General features: G+C 46.4%; 1 pseudogene; it reads left to right on the top strand.

Annotated features, from left to right (window-relative positions):
• Nucleotides 1-2096: 2096 nt before the first annotated feature.
• LOC137764600 (elongation factor 1-alpha 1 pseudogene) lies at nucleotides 2097-6072 on the top strand (annotated as a pseudogene).
• The last annotated feature ends 603 nt before the right edge of the window (nucleotides 6073-6675 follow it).

Genomic DNA, 6675 nt, shown 5'->3' with positions numbered 1-6675 from the left:
ATGCACACTCACACACTCACACACACATTCTCATCCACTCACGTGCACCCTCCCTCACACGGTGTACTCACACACAGACAGGCTCACATGTACTCACTTTCACACACACTCTCACTCACACACGTGCTCAAGCAGACTCACACACTCTCACGCACTATCTCACAAACACCCTCTCCACCGCCCACACTCTCACGTGTGACCCCTGTGGAGTCAGAATTAAAGAGACCTTTATTGGGAGTGGGTGGAGGTGGCAGGATCCAAGCAGGAGGCGCCCTGGGGTCTACTCTGTGCCGGGCTTGGGGAGGTGACGGGTAAACCAGACTGGCTTCCTGAGTCTTCTGAGTGAGGCAGCCATGGACAAAAACAATCTCATTTCAGAGCCAAATAATTAAGCCCCATGCAGGAGATTCTGGCAAACTGTGATTGAAGTGGGGAGGCAGAGTTTGAGAGATCTGCCAGGAAGACACCACCACCTCCACCAGTGGTGGAAAGAAACAGTCACGTGCCAGGTGCTATGTATGTGCTTTTAATGAAGTATCTTATTCAGTCTGCTAATGACTGGTCAGCAATGCTATGGTCCTGTTTCACAGATAAGGAAACTGAGGCGTGGTGGGGTTCAGTAACCTTCTCAAGGTCCCTCAGCTCGTATATGTGGGAGTCGGGTGTGAAGCCAATGGCAGCCTGTCCCTAGGGTCACACGGACGGGGTCATGTTTGAGCTGAACTTGGAAGCTGTGTATGGGGTGGGGACAGGGGAGGTAGAGAAAAGACACACAAGTGGGAGAGTGGATGGTGTGTCCCAGAGAAGGGAAGGCAGCCAGCGTAAGTGGGGGTCAGATCTGGGAGGGACTTGAGTGTTTGTTTAAGGAGTTTGGCTTGTGTTTTGCCCCCGTGGACAATGGTGGAAAGCAGAGACCAGGAGGAGGAGAACGATTTGTATTTTAGGAGGATGGTTCCGACAGGATGGAAGGAAAGGGCCACAGATTAGAGAGGAAAAGCCCAGATAGGAAGCCATTACACTGATGTGGTCCACACGAGAAGAGATGGGGACCTGATAAGTCCAGTGGCAGAGAATTACGGCTACCACAGGGGTCAGATGGGCAGGACATCCTGAGTAATGGCAGGAGGTGGTCTTGGAGGAGAAGGAAGGGGGAGACCAAGTTTGATAGGAGGTTTCTAGCCAGGACGCTGGAAGGATGGGGGGTTTGTCATCAAACTAAGAACACATGAGGGGAGGATCACCTGCATGGTGATGGATGGGAACTAAATTTTTGGTGGTGAGTACATTGTAGGGTAATACAGAAATGGAAATATAATGTCGTACATGTGAAATTTATACAATGTTATAAATCAATGTTACTTCTATAAAAATTTTTTTAAGGTATATAATAATTAAGTTCAAAAATTAGTAACCTAAAAAAGAAAAGACTTTCTTCCTAAGAAATGATTGGTAAAAGAGCTAATGGGATAGGAGATTTAAAATGTATTGTGATTTCAAATTTTTTTCTTAAAAAAAATGTGTATCTTTAAAACTCTTCCCCAAATCAAAACGTCCAAAACTATTTGGCTTACAGTATCTTCTGGAACTGTGATAAAATAATTGCGTTAGAAAAATTTTTAAAAAAATAAACAGGAGTAAGAAATTAGACAGGACTTTCCTGGTGGCGCAGTGGTTAAGAATCTGCCTGCCATTGCAGGGGACACAGGTTCGAGCCCTGGTCCGGGAAGATCGCACATGTCGAGGACCAGCTAAGCCCGTGAGCCACAACTACTGAGCCTGCGCTCTAGAGCCCACGAGCCACAACTACTGAGCCCATGTGCCACAGATACTGAAGCTCTAGTGCCAAGAGCCTGTGCTCAGCAACAAAAGAAATCACCGCAATGAGAAACCCGCGCACCAAAAGGAAGAGTAGCCTTGCTCGCCGCAAACTAGAGATAGCCCGCGCACAGCAACGAAGACCCAACGCAGCCAACACTAAATAAAATAAATTTATTAAAAAACCCAAGAAATTAGACAGGTACACTACATAAATTATATACGTTTCTCTTGTTTAACTGATTTGCATAGTCTACTAAAAAAAAAGAACACAGGAGAAGATGTCGGTGGGAGAGGCAGTGAGGAACAGGGCATATGGGTGCAATCGTTTGGAAGAAGGTCCTGGAGCTGACACTGGGGTTCCAGCCACAGGAGGCTCTGCTGGTCCCAGGGCCTGTGGGACAGGTGTGTGGGGCAGTGCCCTGAGGAGAATACCCGCGTGGGATGCTGAGAGAGCTGCCAGCGCTGCTTGTCAGAGAGGTCAGGCAGAGAGTATTCCACTGGGAGAGAATGGCCCATGTGTGTGTTCTGGGACTGCCCTTCCTCGTCCCCTCCCTCCTAGGAACCAGCTCTTCCCCTCAGAGCCTGCTTTCTTCAACTGACTTCTTCTGCATGGCCGCCGACATGGCTCGAGCTCCTGCTTCCAACTCTGCTTCTCTTCACAACTTTGCTGGCTCAGCGGGAACCAGCAGCCTGCAGGGAAACTTTTCTCTTAAAAGCACATAACTAAGACTGAGCCAGCACTGGGAACCACTGTGCTGAGGGAGCATGGTGGTAGCATGAAATGAGATCCATGGTCTTGACATTGACCTAGATGTCTACTCTTCCCAGCACTGGGCAAAACCCCTGGGGAACAAAGATGAATGAGACCCAGTCCTTGCCCTCAAGGGCTTCAGAGACCAGCACATTAGCGGTCTCAGGGTGTAGAGGTTGTAGTTGGGTCATCAATGGAGGATCCGGAGAAAAGGGACTGATTGATTTCTTCCGGGAACGTTGTGGACACTGCCTCCAAGAAGGAAATTTTTGCACTGGGCCAGGGGGTGAGTAGGTTACCTAGGCAGACGGGAGCAGAGGATAGCATGGGGTACAGGGTAGGGAGGGCATTCTCAACAAAGGAAAACCACATGAAGCAAGTCATGATCAGGTGGAAGTACCAGCCAGGAAGAACATGTGGTTTGGTATAGAATATAAGGGAGCAGATGGGTGGTGTGGCAGGAGAAGAACCTGGGCAGGAAGGCTGGGACTAAACTATGAAGGACCCAGCGACTTTTAGGCGAATTTTGAGTATCCTGGTGCCGCATTGTGCAATAGAATTTCCTGTGATGGTGTTTATATCTGTCCTGTCCAGTATGGTTGCTGCTAGTCACATGTGGCTATTCAGCACTTGAAATGTTATGTGGATAAGGAATTGAATTTTTACTTTGTCTTATTTATGTTTCAACTTAAATAGCCACATGTGGCTACTGCATGGGACACGGGGAGTCATTTGCTCCTCACGATAACTCAATGAGTCGGGCAGAGATCACCTGTCCATTTTTCAGGCAAGCTGGGGTTCTAGAAGATTATGTGACCTGCCCAAAGTTACATGAATATTAAATGACAGAACCAGGGTTTGCATACAGATTTCCTCTATAGGAAGCTGTTCATGGTTACTGCCCTGGGCAACATGAGGCTCTGATATGCCTTCCGAGTCATTAAGAATAAAAGTTTGCAGTTGTAGTCTTTGAAAACTGGTCCCTGTTGGTTATGTAGGGGAGGTCTGTTGTTATCACACCTAAGTTCCTGCCACAGTGGAACAACACAAATATACAATCAGAGGGAAGGATGGGGCAGTGGGGTGAGGCTGTCGTAGGGGTAACGGAAGGAGCTCTGGGTTCTTCTCTTGATTCTGTTGAATGGCAAAATCCAGGTGTGGATCTTGGACCAGTTACCTATGACCTGTGGGACCGAGCATCTTCATTGATGGAATGAGGAGGCTCGCCAAGATGACCCCATGGTCCTTTCCACCCCACTTTTGGGAACTAAGACTCAGTAGCAGCCATGCTCTGGAATTCTTACAGCTCAGACATCTGCTGATGGGGCTGATCCCATACGGAGGTGAGCATGCAGCTTCAGCCTCTTGCCCAGAGGCCCTGGGTGTGAGATAGAGTCAAGGTTCCAATATAGCAAACACAGCTTCAATACAATTCAGCTTCATCCTCACCAGGGATGAGGGACAAAGTCCAGGAATTCAAGTGGAGTTGTCACTCTGGTTAGATTAAGGACCTGGGCAGGAGGGAAGTCTGGCTTCTGATAGCACAACGGTGAGGAGACCTCACTAATGAACAATGTACAAGTTCTGGAAATTTTGAAGCTACGAGAAAAAAATATGGATAGTATTGTTTTTTAAGCACTTAATTTTTTTTTTTTTTATTCCTGAACTCAAAGTAAGAAACATCTACTAACTCTAATGTTTTTAAGATGATCATATTTGGTAGTTTTGAGAAGAGAATTGTGCCTGAAAACAAAAGGATTTGCAGTAAAAAAACACTGGCTTTTGACATTCGTGTCCTCATTTTTAATGAAAATTAGTATTTCTGTTCTTTCATTCCCTGTAGGCCTTGGCATTGTTGCAGATGCTCGCAGCCATGGAGCATGGAGGGGCATGGTGGGGAGTCCAGCACCCGCCTGGATTTGCTCAGCATGAGGCCTTATCTGTGTCAAGCACAGGATTCCTTTCCTGGGCTTTGAGCCCCTGAAGAACTGGAAATTCTGTGTCCCATTTCATCTCACCTGGCTGCATTTTCGTCCCTGCCACCTCTCCTGCCTTGTACAGAGAAGTCACAGGTCATCAGTCATAATTGAGCTACTTCTATATCCAAAGCATGGAGAAATGGGAAATTTAAAGATCTTCAAGGCAGATAGACAAAGTCCTTAAAGGAGACTGGAGAGGTAGGGCTGGGGCTTAGTGTGGCCTGCCTTCTGTGCCCAATTATGTATTGTACATAGGGTAGTCAGAAAAAATACAGGAAATGCAGTCAAATTTGAATTTCAAATCAATAATGAATAATTTATTTAATATAAGCATGTCCCAAATATTGTATACATTGTTGAGTTGAAAATTCATATTTAACTGAGCATATTGTATTTTTGTTAAATCTGGCAAAACTTAATTGCACATCCTCTTGGCCTACATTTTACACGATTATTGTGGAGACAACTAGCTCAGAGCCCCCAGCAGTCCTCATCTAAGCTGCATCTTGTATCCTTTGCTTCTTGCTGGCACTTCTCTGATGTTACTGTATAGAAAACTCCTGGTCATTGGTGAGGTGCAAACCATGAAGGGTGAGGGAGTTAACCACCATGGGACAGCCTCTGACCAGCGGGATGGGAGCTGAAGGAAAAATGTTCGTCTCTTTCCATCCCTCCGTAGCATGGAATTATGAGTGCATTCTATACGGCTCTTCAGAAGATACCAGTGAGACAGTGGTTTCCTGCACCATGAAGCTTTGAGTGAAGCTCTTCCTGGGGGCCATGTGGGCTTCAATGTCAAGAACGTGTCTGTCGAAGATGTTCATCGTGGCAGTGTGGCTGATGACAGCAAAAATGACCCACTGATGGAAGCAGCTGGCTTCACAGCTCAGGTGATTATCTTGAACCAACCAGGCCAAATCAGTGCTGGATATGCACCTGTGCTGGATTGTCACACAGCTGGATTGTCACACAGCTTACATTGCTTGCAGGTTTGCTGAGCTGAAGGAGAAGATTGATTGTCCTTCTGGGACAAATCTGGAAGATGGCCCCCAATTTTTGAAATCTGGTGATGCTGCCATCGTTGATATGGTTCCTGGCAAACCCATGTGTTTTGAGAGCTTCTCTGACTATCCTCCTCTGGGCCATTTTGCTGTTAGTGACACGAGACAGACGGTTGTTGTGGGTGTCATCAAAGCAGTGGACAAGAAGGCAGCTGGAGCTGGCAAGGTCACCAAGTCTGCCCAGAAAGCTCAGAAGGCTAAATGAACATTATCCCCAATACCTGCCACCCCAGTCTTAATCAGTGGTGGAAGAACAGTCTCAGAACCATTTGTCTCAACTGGCCATTTAAGTTTAATAGCAAAAAGACTGGTTAATGATAACTATGCATCGTAAAACCTTCGGAAGGAAAGGAGAATGTTTTGTGGACCATTTGTTTTGTGTGTGGCAGTTTTAAGTTATTAGCTTTTAAATCAGTACTTTTTAATGGAAACAACTTGACCAAAAATCTGTCACAGAATTTGAGACCCATTTAAAACGTTTAATGAGAAAAAAACCAAAAAACAAAAAACTCAGTTTCCTGCTGTGGTGACCAGCTCAACAATTTACTCTTGTGTTAACCTGCCTGCCTTCTTGCCTCCCTCCCTCCTCCTTCCCTCCCTCCCTCCCTTCCCTCCTTATTTCCTTCCTCCTGTTGCCTCACTCCTGTTTCCTGGGATCACTTCAAAAACTAAGCCTCCTGCACTCAAGCCCTTGGCTCAGGTTCCCCTCTCAGAGGGGAAGCTCAGGTTAAGAGAGGTTTACTGGGGCTTCTTCTGGAAGGAGAAACTAGATCTCAGAGCTGTATAGAATTTTAGCAAATTTGGACTGGAAGAATCCTGAGAGATCATATAGCACATCCACTCATTTTAGAGATCTGGAAACAGGCCAGGGACTTACCCCAGCCCTTCCAGCCCAGGGATAATCTGGAATTTCTGTTCTTCATGAGGTGAACTAATCTATATAAACACACAGTGCTTAACACACAGCAGGTGCATGGTAAATGTGAAAATGGAATGACATGGGGAGGGGAGTGGATAAAGGTCTGCTGTGAGAGTGGACAAAATGTTTCCATATGTCTCGGTGGCA

This window comes from Eschrichtius robustus, chromosome 5, assembly GCF_028021215.1.
Source record: "Eschrichtius robustus isolate mEscRob2 chromosome 5, mEscRob2.pri, whole genome shotgun sequence".
NCBI classification, from domain to species: domain Eukaryota; kingdom Metazoa; phylum Chordata; class Mammalia; order Artiodactyla; family Eschrichtiidae; genus Eschrichtius; species Eschrichtius robustus.
The sequence above is the reverse complement of the archived record's forward strand: the minus strand, read 5'-3'. Positions and strand labels throughout refer to the sequence as shown.